The sequence below is a fragment of the Balaenoptera physalus genome (assembly GCF_965194825.1).
Source record: "Balaenoptera physalus genome assembly, chromosome: 3".
Lineage (NCBI taxonomy): Eukaryota > Metazoa > Chordata > Mammalia > Artiodactyla > Balaenopteridae > Balaenoptera > Balaenoptera physalus.
Window position 1 is genome coordinate 77,066,263 of NC_138890.1, and position 11,868 is coordinate 77,078,130.

Consider the following 11,868-nt stretch of genomic DNA (forward strand, 5'->3'; position numbering starts at 1 on the left):
AAGATATTTTCAATGGAAAAATCAATATATAATTGTGTGTGTGTGTGTGTGTATGTATACAGTCCCATCTTTGGAGGAAAAAAAGAGTGTATATGTAAGTGTAAAATATTAGTAGAAAATTAAGATAGAATAGGTGTGAGAAAGATTAAGAACAAGTGTGCCTGCTGGAAGGGGGAATGAGAAGTTGTGATAGTCTAGAATATAGATGTTAGATGATTGCCCTAGAATCTAGTGCTATTGTATGGTCATAGGTATTGCAGTGGTTTTGATTTTAATCACATTTTTAAAATGTTATTCATATTTTGTCAGCATATATTACCAGAGATATTTTCTATTACTCTTATTATAATTTGTCCACCTAAATATGACTTATAGTTAAGAGAGTACAGGTTTTACTAACATTTTTTTCTGGGTTAAAAATAATATCAATACAAATTTCAGTTCAATAACCTTTACAATAATTTCTTCTTGCTTTTGAACATGAAAAACTTTCTGTCCAAAAATCTGAAATGTATTTTAATAAATGAGTTTCGTGGTTCATTTAATTATAAGCCTAAAGCTAAGTTGTGTATTTATCTTCATGATATAGAAAAATGGTGTTATCAAACTACTCACTCACTGAATTGATGACATGCAGTCATGCATGCCTACTGGAAAGACACTAACTAAAATAAATGAAATATGGAGATATTTTAGAATAGTATATGCAGGACACTTTTGAGACCGCTCCTTTTCACACAATAATTGTTTCCATAACTGTAGAGATTAGTCATTTTTACCCAACTGATTAAAAGAAAAAAGCTCACTTTCTCTATTTTCCTCTGCATAAAATAGGATTTTATTGCTTTGCATTTAGTAAGTACTCATAATGTACATGGCATTCATAGCTTAGGTCTCTGTTCATTTGTAATCCAACCCAGAAAATAGCTGGCTGGGACAAGCATGCTATAAAGGTACTCTTCCTTTCTTTTTTTCTCTAGCAGATGAAAGAAATCCCTGGTATAAAATCAATCACAAAGCTTGCTGGAATTTCATTGCTGTGGAATTCATAGCTATTCACATTTTTTGACTTTTGGATTCTCCTGACTATGCTCCCTGATCTCTGGATTGGCCTCAAAATCTCCTAGACTTTAATCTTCTCAGCTTAATTGTCTGGATTGCAAGGGTGGCATTAAGTTGGAATGTTTTCTGGGGGCCTGTGTTGCTCCTCAATACGTTCTAAGTCCCACCACCTGGAAGACGACTGCCACGTATGATTGATTGTGCAGTTTATGTTCTGTGGACAAGAAGGTATAACCAAGGGGTCTATAGGTGGCCAAAATCCTGCATGGACGTCCTGCTTAGCTTGTGTCCCTTGAAGAAAAGGGTGTTCATTGTACAACAGCATTGTTCATGTGTCAGTCTGGGCCAACTGGGGTTCCCATTTTGTCATGAAAAAATGAGGGGTTCCCATTTTTTAATTTGTACAAAGGCGCTGTATGGCTTAGCAGGAGTCCTGACTTGGAAGAATTTTAATTTTGATCCACCTTTTAATGGTATTGAAATTGAGATAGTGATTATGTACTTCAAATTTAGGTCCAAAGGTCCAAATTTTAAAAGTTCAAATTTAGTTCTCATTTATGAATTGTTCAAGGACAGGGACCTTATCTTCCTTGTCTCTGAATTCCCAGTGTCTTGGATATTGACTAGCACATTCAACAATAAGTAGTTGATAAGTGAATGGGTAAATGAATAAATGATTGATTTACTCAGATGGCTCCAAATATTACATGTATGGATGGATATTTATGTGATGGGGAGTGGCACCCTTATAGGATAGTACCCTGGATTTCTGTGAGTGACTGGTAAATGATTTGCTTTATTTCCTGAAGTGTAAAGGAAAGGTTACAAGAGTTTACTCTAGAAGTGCCACTGGTTGCTACAATTATGCAAAGACACGAGTCCATATATACTTGGTCTATATACTAAGACACAAGTCCAGAGGTAGCTGAAGACCTGTGATGGGGTTAGCAAATGGAAAGCCACAGGCCTTCTAGAGCTGAATGAATCCTAGATGAAGCACAGAGTTTCCTGTGGGACCCTAAAGATTCGACATCACTATGAGCCAGCCCTTTAAGATTCCAGCATGTTGCCTAGTGTTATGCACTGAATTGTTTTCCCTGCAAATCCACATGGTGAAGTCTTAACCCCCAATGTGACTGTATTTGGAGATAGGTTCTTTCATGAGATAATTAGGTTAAATGAGATCATAAGGATGGGGCCCTAATCTGATAGGGTTGGTGTTCTTATAGGAAGAGGAAGAGACACCAGGAACGTGTTGAACAGAGGAAAAGCCATGTGAGGACACGGGGAGAAGATGGTCATCCGTAAGCCAAGGAGAGAGTTCTCACCAGAAACCAACCCTGCTGGCACTTTGATATTAGATTTTTAGCCTCCAGAACTATAAGAAAATAAATTTCTGTTGTTTAAACCACCCAGTCTGTGGTATTTTGTTATGACAGTCCTAGCAGACTACTACAGCTAGTAATCCTTTGTTACTAATAAGATTTAACTTACTTTCACAAAAAAATCTGTAGAGACTACTCAGGAGCAGATAATACTACTTACAATGGTTTGTCTTATGATTTTTTGACTTTACGATGGCGTGAGCTCTATAAGCATTGAGCAAAAACTGTACTTTGAATTTTGATCTTTTCCTGGACTAGCAATATGCTGTACAATACTCTCTTGTGATCCTGGGCAGTGGCAGTGAGGTGCAGCTCCTAGTCAGCTCTGCTACAGAGACATATACAGTCATTCTGTAATCCATATAGCCATTCTATTTTTCACTTTTAGGACAATATTCAATAAATTGCATGAGGTGTTCACTTTATCATAAAATAGGCTTTGTGTTAGATGATTTTGCCAACTGTAGGCTAATGTAATTGTTCTGTGCACATTTAAGTAGGCTAGTCTAAGCTATGATGTTCCGTAGGTTAGGTGTGTTAAATGAATTTTCAACTTACAGTACTTTCAACTACGATGGGTTTTTCGGGACTTAACCCCATAGTAAGTCAAGGAAGACTTGTAATTTAAATATGGACTCATCAAGACCATGTAGGACCATCACAGAAATATGAAAGCAGAGTATATTAAAGCTTTTTCGATTCAGGCTTTTTCCAGAGATTAATTATAGTAAGAAACGGAGGAAAGTTAGTAAAGGAGGGGAAAACTACTGAAACTATCAGTTCTCCCCAGTTAAAATCAGGTAAGTGGTATGTTACATCAAGGAAGAGTAATGGCTGAATTGAATTGTTAGGGCAAGACACACAAAAGGGCAGTGTAGAGACAAAATATAGTAGGCAGTTCAACACAATGTTCACTGCGACACTCTTATCTTTGGGTAATATATGTTCCTATATGTGAAAGTTGTTATTTTTGGGAAAGCTGGTAAATAACTGCGAACTCATATAAGATACTCTTTCTCAAAGCACTAATCTTCTCATTGCCAGGGTAACCTAATCGCTTATGTTTTTTATAAAGGTCTTGAATGAAACTTTGTTTTCACGTTAAGGAATCACCACCAGAGAAAAGGATAGCCATACGGTTTCAAATTTAAAGCTGATGAATTCAAACAACAGTTAAAAGAGTTATTTTTCTCTTAGGAATTAAAATTTTATGTTATTTTTTTGGTAATCAGATTTTTTTTTGGTCCTATGGAGTGAACTTGAATTTTTAAGTGACACTTACTTCTTAGCACTCATTATTTCCTTTTAAAATTGTTTAACTTGTAAATCTTAGCGGTTTGATGCACATAAATTCATACATGGGTCCTTTATGCTTTGGTAAAAGTACATTTCAGAATCATTTTAGATGAAAAGCAGTTTCATTATTCTTCACAGTAAGTGCAAGCCTGAATATACAATGTATGTGTGTGTATATATATATACAAATATTACATATATACATTTGTGAACAATTCTTATGTCAACTTGTATTATCATTTATTAATAACTTCTAAACAAATCTTCCACTTATATAATGAAAGCAGTTAGGAAAATAAAGTTGCCTCTATGTATTTAAAATTATCTAATTCTTAGCACTCTCAGCATGTGCCTTACGTGGTTGCTAGAAAAATTTTAAAATGGTATTCTTGAAAGTGATAAATCATTTCAACAGAGGGTATTCTGAAAGCCTTGAGAAGACTATTGTGTTATGAGGTGTGATTTTTTGCAGATATGCATGATCATTAAAATCTGTTTTTTTGTCACATCCAACAGTTTCAATTTAGGGCCAACCACAGGCAAGAGCCAGGTCAGGGAGACAGATGTTCTGAAATGAGCACGACATCCTCTGAAATACCAAGGGGTCACAGGATTGGTCTGACCCCTTCTTACTTAAAGAAATAAATAAGTAGTAGGGATCCAATGTGATTCTGATGGTCTGATACCATTACTTGGCTCAAGAAAGAGAGCTAAAAATGTAATAGCCTGATACAGAATGTATAGAGAAAGATCCCTTAGAAAACTGTGAAGGGTCAGAGGTGGTGACTCATTATTAATATTTAAATTTAATCCTTGATGATGCTTATATAAAGAGTAATATGAGTGACTTGGAGCAAGACTTGAATAACATTTTTTACTTTGAGAAATAATGAATTGAATGACAGCTATATGAATGGCAGATATGGATATTATACATATTTTTGATTGGTACTCATTTTCCATTTTTTATTTTTAAAAATTAGAGGTAATGATATATGTGGAATGAATCAAGTTTTCCTAGTCTTTTCCATTTTTGTCTGTTTCCTTCTACAACCCCTCTCTACTGAATCAAAAGAATATTCTTGCCAAACTGAAAGAGAAATTATTCTCATCAGATTTGATTTATGGTTTAAACTTAAGTTTACTAATACTTTACCAGAGGATTTCATAATCTCATTTGCAAACAATATAATGACATCTAACAATTATTTGATAAGTAGAAATTACTTGTGAAGGCGATTATAAATAGTACAAAAAGTTCAAATTATTGTCTTACAGTGCTAAAAATGGCCCACATTGGAAGATATAACTTACTCTATATAAAAGAATAAATTATATTTAAATGTGCTTATTGGAGCCCTTAGTCCAGGAGGTGCAAATAACTGAATTAGTCATACTGATATAGGATATTTTAATCAACTGTCACAAATGAGCAATGGCTGCTCACTGAGCAAAACTGAGACTTACAGGATATATTTCCAAGAGAGTTTCAACACAATATATGTGAAAGGCAGCCTTTACCTTCACCCCAGTTATCCACACTTTTGTGTAATTCCCTTCCCTTGAATGTGCGCTGGACTTACTGACTTGCTAATGAACAGAATATGGTAAGCAATATGGGATGACACTTCCAAGCTTGGGTGAAAAAAGACTGACTTTTAGTTTGGATGTTTTTTCTTGCTCTTTCCACTTAGAAATAAAGTAGAAATAAATTGCCATGTTGTGAGGCAGACCTGTGGGGAGGGACAAGTGAGTGAGCTTGGATGCAGGTGTTCTGAGGCCTGCCGGCAGCCACCTGATGCACCTTGGAAAGGCATCCTCCCCGAATCCAGTCTTGTGATAAGACCTTGACCCCAGGCAGCAGTTTGACTGCAATTTCATAAAAGACTCTGAACCAGAGGCACCAAGTTATGCCGCACCTGGATTCCTGATCCACAGAAACTGTAAGATAAATGTTTATCGTTTTCAATCACTGATTTTGTTATATAGCAATAGATAACCAATACACCATGTTTATTAATTCATTAACTAATATTAACTTATTAAGCCATGTGTCACTTTCTTATTTTAATTGATATACTTTTCAAATGTTTTCTTACTAAAGACAACATGAGTTGGATATTGCAGACATTCTACATAGCATTTGAATTGATTAATATTACATGTTACTGGAGAAATTATGTTTATAAGGGAAAGTCTTATATTTGTTAGAGTACATTTGATTCCTAAATTTCAGGCATGCTTACATCCAGGGAGGGAGGGGTGAAAAATTTAGAAATGGAAATTATAAAATGGTGAGATTAAATCCATTTGCTTTAAAAGACTATTTGTCTTTTAATCTATCAGATCACCTTTGGATATCTCTTTATCTAAAACTAATTTTCTGTGGCTATTTATAGCATAGAGTTGAATATGTTGTTTATACCCAGAACATGATTTTTCTGGCCCTCCCTCATAAATTGCTTCAGTGGATCTGTCTATTGTTTCTCAGGATAAATAAATAGAAATATATTTCCAAGTATGTTCTACTAAGGGCTTAGGTTACAGATAAATGAGTATTTTACATGAGAACATACTGTCTTCTAACAAATTACAGAGTACATAAAACATTCATAATATTTCTGAATGTATATCAGTATAATAAATGATGACAAATTGATTATGATATTTTCCACAAATGATCTCAAAGCACTTTTTCAGAGTAAAATTCCTATTTCTGATGCAGTCTGTAAATAGGGCAATGGCCGTTATCTTTATGAAAAATACACCTGAATTTTAAACTTCTATTAATAAAACAAAGAGGAGTAGCATAGAGTGAGAAGGATACAGTGACACGTGCATATGCTTGACACCTCTCAACTTCCAGAGAGAACCTAAGCCTTAGATCATAATGATAGTTTAGCTGGATCCAACAGTCACCCTACCCCTGACAAACCATTACTCTGTTTTTCCCACGGCTGCCAAGTACCCTCTGGTTAGGTCTCCATTTCTAAAAGTGAAACAGACACTTAATGTCCTTGAAATGGAAGTCAGAATATAAATCAAGGAATTTAGACAAAACCTTTGACCATGGAGAATGCAGGCCATTTTGGAATAAAGTGTAGACAAAGCAAATGTGCTTGGCTTTCTGGTTAAAGATCACCCTGAATTATCAATTATGTAGGCTGGTCTGGTAGCGGGTATTCTAGGAGCTGTCCATGGTTGTCTGAAAACTGGCTCAGTTGCTGCTTCTCGTTGGTAACTGTCATAAATTGACCTTAGCTAGAAAGTATACATTAAGAAATCTGTCACTTGCTTTCCTTTCCTTTCTTTGTTTGTACTGTGTTGTGTATTGGGCAAAATCTCATACCCACCGTCCAGTGTAATCATAGGCTTTTAGTTTGCAACAAAGCACTGAAATGTCAGGCTTGATGAGAAAGGAAAGGATCATGCAGAGTGTGAGCACTTCCACTCTTTAGGAAAAGCATCTTCTTAACCAGGATAATCAGGTTTCGCCGTGACACCTGTTGTCAGGAGCATGAAGAATCTGAAATGAATTCTTATTCTTCTTCTCTCCTGGTGCACTAAGTGAGCTGTCAGAGGAATCTGTCTCGAAGAAACAGCTAAATAAGTGATTAAATTTCTTGATATAACGTGAAACAAAATGTAATAGTCACAATACTCTGTATTGAATCATTGCTTTCTCCCAGAGCTATTATCAGCCTTCTGTCTATCAACTCAGTGATGTGACAAAGAACAGTGAGGTACGTGAAGCCATAGATTTGGGAGAGGTAGTATGGCAGAGCTCTGACACTTGCTGCTTCTACAGCATTGTCTAAAACCTGTCATAATTGGTCATTTTACCAAGGCACAAACTTGAACTGTGTGCACGGTTTGTTAGAATGAGGTGGGGAACGTGTGGCCTAGCTTTCTCGGGAGCCTTGTCTAGTGTTAATATCTGCAGTTCAACCAAGTTACACTGCTCCTTACTAGAATTCAGTATTGCTTTGAAGTGCTCAAGTATTTGATAATTTGGGGAAGCACCAAGTTATTCAGATTAATTTCATATCAGAGGCCTACTGGCAAGTAGAATTAAGGCTGCCAGAGATCCTCTGAGACCAATAGAACCATCTTCCGGGATTGGGCATATAATTTATATAAAATTCTAGGAAGACATTAGGCCTTTACAATTGGCTTAGAACATTCTTTCCAATTAGAGAACTGCACAAAAACTGGCCAAAGACAAGGCTGCTTTCTTGATTAAAGATCTGTAAGGAGTAAGCTTTCATGACTCTCTGGATACCCTATTATTTGAGTGCTGCTATCCAGAGTGAAGAAAGTGGCCAGAGAGTTTCTGATGGTCATAGTTTTAAGTTTATAGAAAATGTAAAATTTTATGGTCTTGTTTTGTACTTCAGGGTCTACTTAGACAAGCACATTTTCTGGCACTGACAGGGTCCTTGAGAATCATGGTATATTTTTGTTCTGTTTTCTGCAGCTATTCAGTGGAAAAAATTTCCCTCTCAAAAAATTTCAGGGCTTCCCTGGTGGCGCAGTGGTTGAGAATCTGCCTGCCAATGCAGGGGACACGGGTTCGAGCCCTGGTCTGGGAAGATCCCACATGCCACGGAGCAACTGGGCCCGTGAGCCACAATTACTGAGCCTGCGCGTCTGGAGCCTGTGCTCCACAACAAGAGAGGCCGCGATGGTGAGAGGCCCGCGCACCGCGATGAAGAGTGGTCCCCACTTGCCGCAACTAGAGAAAGCCCTCGCACAGAAACGAAGACTCAACACAGTCATAAATAAATAAATAAATAAATAAATAAATAAAAGAACGTGAATTTCTTTAAAAAAAAAAAAAAAAATTCAAAACATATTCTTCAAGCTAACTTTTGGTGTTTTCCTGGGAGGTAATAACAGTGGCAATTTGCAGAAACTATACTGTAACTGTTAAAGAGGTATTGTTTTCAGCAGATGCTTTGTAAATCAAAGGTAAGCAAAAGACCATTTTGGGAATCTCGTCATTGCACTGTTGGATGATAATCCAAGAAAATATTGACATCCTTGATAGAAACCTACAGTCTATATTTATTTTTTATTTTAGATATGTAGAATTCAAATACAGTAATTAATTAACAATAAAAAGAGAAAGAAAATAGTTAAATTATGCTTAGCAGTGATAACAAGATTTTGAGGAATATGTGTGATGATGGCAGATCCCAAATGGAGAAAATAGGACTCTATATCTTGGGCAATGGTTGTTAATGTTAAAATTACTATCTTGTGGGCTTCCCTGGTGGCGCAGTGGTTGAGAATCTGCCTGCCAATGCAGGGGACACGGGTTCGAGCCCTGGTCTGGGAAGATCCCACATGCCGCGGAGCAACTAGGTAGGCCCGTGAGCCACAACTATTGAGCCTGCGCGTCTGGAGCCTGTGCTCCGCAACAAGAGAGGCCGCGATGGTGAGAGGCCCGCGCACCGCGATGAAGAGTGGCCCCCGCTTGCCGCAATTAGAGGAAGCCCTCCCACAGAAACGAAGACCCAACACAGCCTAAATAAATAAATAAACTTAAAAAAAAAAATTACTATCTTGTTCCTAAAAGGGCAAAGTATTAAAAAAGGTCAGTAATTTACTGTGAAGTTCTCAAGTTTGTTGGCTAGGAAATTTCTGTGAATATTGATGGTGCAATATTGTGTTACACATATTTTCTCCACCAAACCCTTGTAACTATTTCTGCCTGGGACAAGAAAAATGTCTATGTTAAAATGGGAAAAATCAAGACAACTGTAATGGCTATTGCTCTGTAGTAAGGAGCACTGAACACAATTGTAATATCTCTTAATGGTCATAAGTGATGAGTCTTAAATGGTATCCTAACTCAGCCATTCTTTGAAAGTTCAAAAGGAACTTTATGGGAACTGTCACATTCCCAGAATGCAAAGGATATATCTATTTACTTATCTCAGTCGCATCTACACACCGAATTCGTCCCTGGTGCTACAAGACATCCGCTTCCTGAAGCTTATGGGCCACTGAAAGCAAAGGACAAGACTTGTTCTGTTATTTCCCATTAATGGCCCTTTGAGAGGTATATCATCTCTGTCCCTGTGGATCTTCTTTCTCTATGACAGCTCAGTTATGGTAAGTACACATAGCCTCAGCCAAGAGCAGAAACGTAAATCAAATTGACGTAAGTCCAATTCAAAATCATAAATCAGTCTGACAGAAGTTGAATTTAGAAATGTATGAGTTATCCAAGATTAACCATGATCCTTTGAAGCTGTTTAAATAGAAAGATTTGGGCATGGTAAGTCATTTTGGGAAGATCTTAGGAAAGGTTGAGATATATGCCAAAAACTCACTTGGGCCTCTAGAAAACGTAGCCATCATTAAAATAACTCCTCTATAGCATTTTTCTTTTTAAAATTGATCATGGAAGCAATTACAGTGACTTACTCTTACATTTGACTTCATTCAAGTATATATTTAGTATGTTAGATATCTTTAATGAAAAATTCTATTGTTCACCTTATTTTAAAAATTTCTGTTCACCTTATAATGTATCCTTAATTTGCAGATGTCTTATTTTTTCATGTCATATTTTTACCTTCATATATAAATTATTGTCCAGGCAGAGAAAATAAACTTTCAAATTGAAGGTTTTAATATTTCAAATCTTCCTACACTCCTTGAATAAATCACTCTGTGCCAGCAGAATCTCTCCAGTGACTAAAGCCGTGTTCTCATACTATATCGAGATATAATTTTAGACTGCAAGTAAAATACAGTTCTGAGAACTTTGTCCTCTTAAAAATGATTATATGTTGTGTTAATATTGATTTTTTTGACTCTTTAAATCATATCCTAGGAGCCCATGATGTATCTGAGTTTAGTAGAATTTTGTTCCTCTGTTAGATGCTTATTCTTTGGAGGATTACTGGTACATGGCTGCACTTAAAATTTTAGTCTCACTCTTTATTACCAAACTGGGGAAATCCAGTTTTTCTCCCTTAAATGCTATATACCTTAATGTACATATAGAGCACAGTAGCAGAATTGTCTGGAAATGTTTTTGTTGTACTTCTTCAGAATTATAGAAGATATGAAAATGGAGAAAGAGGGAGTTCTTGCAGGAAAATATTTATATACATTTTAAGAAGGTGGAGGTCTTTTCATTCTGACTGCTGACTTTTGTCTTCACTTGTAAATCCATTTTCCAGGGACTGATTATGTCCTGTCTGGATGAAGATGATCATGCCGATCCCCATTTCTTCTTCTTCTCCTTCTTCTTTTCCCTCTCCTTCTCTTCCTTCTTCTCTTCCTTGTCCTTCCCTTCCTCCTACTCCTCCTTCTTCTTCTTCTTCTCTTCTCCTTTCCCCCTCTCCTCCCCTTCTTTTTCTTCCTCTTCTTCTTTCTTTTCAAGGTGAAAGCCATGTTAGTGAAGAAGAATGTAACGGTAAAAAGAAGAAGACTGTGGCAAATGTTAGGAGACTCAGACCCCTGATGGCTGTGAAATTTTGGACAAGTGATTTAACTCCTCTCAGGTCCAGTTTTCTCAAGTAAGATGGTAATGGAAATATTGAGTGCTAAAACTTTGTGAATCTATGAATTTATTTTGAGAGCTACAAAGCACCAGCTCTCACCATATCTCTCCCCTTTTGGCCATGGTGTTCTCCAGAATTTGCTTGTATCCTCATCTCCATGTCATTATCTCTCTCAGCTCAATGAGCCACTCAATCAGACACTGTAGCAGACAGTGTTTGTGCCCCTCTCCCATCCCCTCAGCCACCCTGAAATTCACCTTCAGGGAGAAATGTCAATGGCTTTCTTGGTCTCTGCTTGAGGCATTCTCTGGTCCTCGAGTATGCTGTACCCACAGATGAGCCAGACCAGCAGTACTGGGGAGTTATCTGCCCTGGAGCAATCCCAAACCAATGAAGGATGGGAGTTTGTGAGACTACCTCAGCGTTCTTACCCCACAGGAGGCAACTCTGAGGGAGTGTTCCATTCCATCTCTCAGAGGGTCCCCAGTAGGAATAAGTTCCAGTTACCCATGGAGCAACCTTTATTAGCTATCGTCCTTTCCCTGTCTTACATTCCCATGAGCTTCCTGCAATAAGTTCCAAAATGAACTCCTTGAACCCAA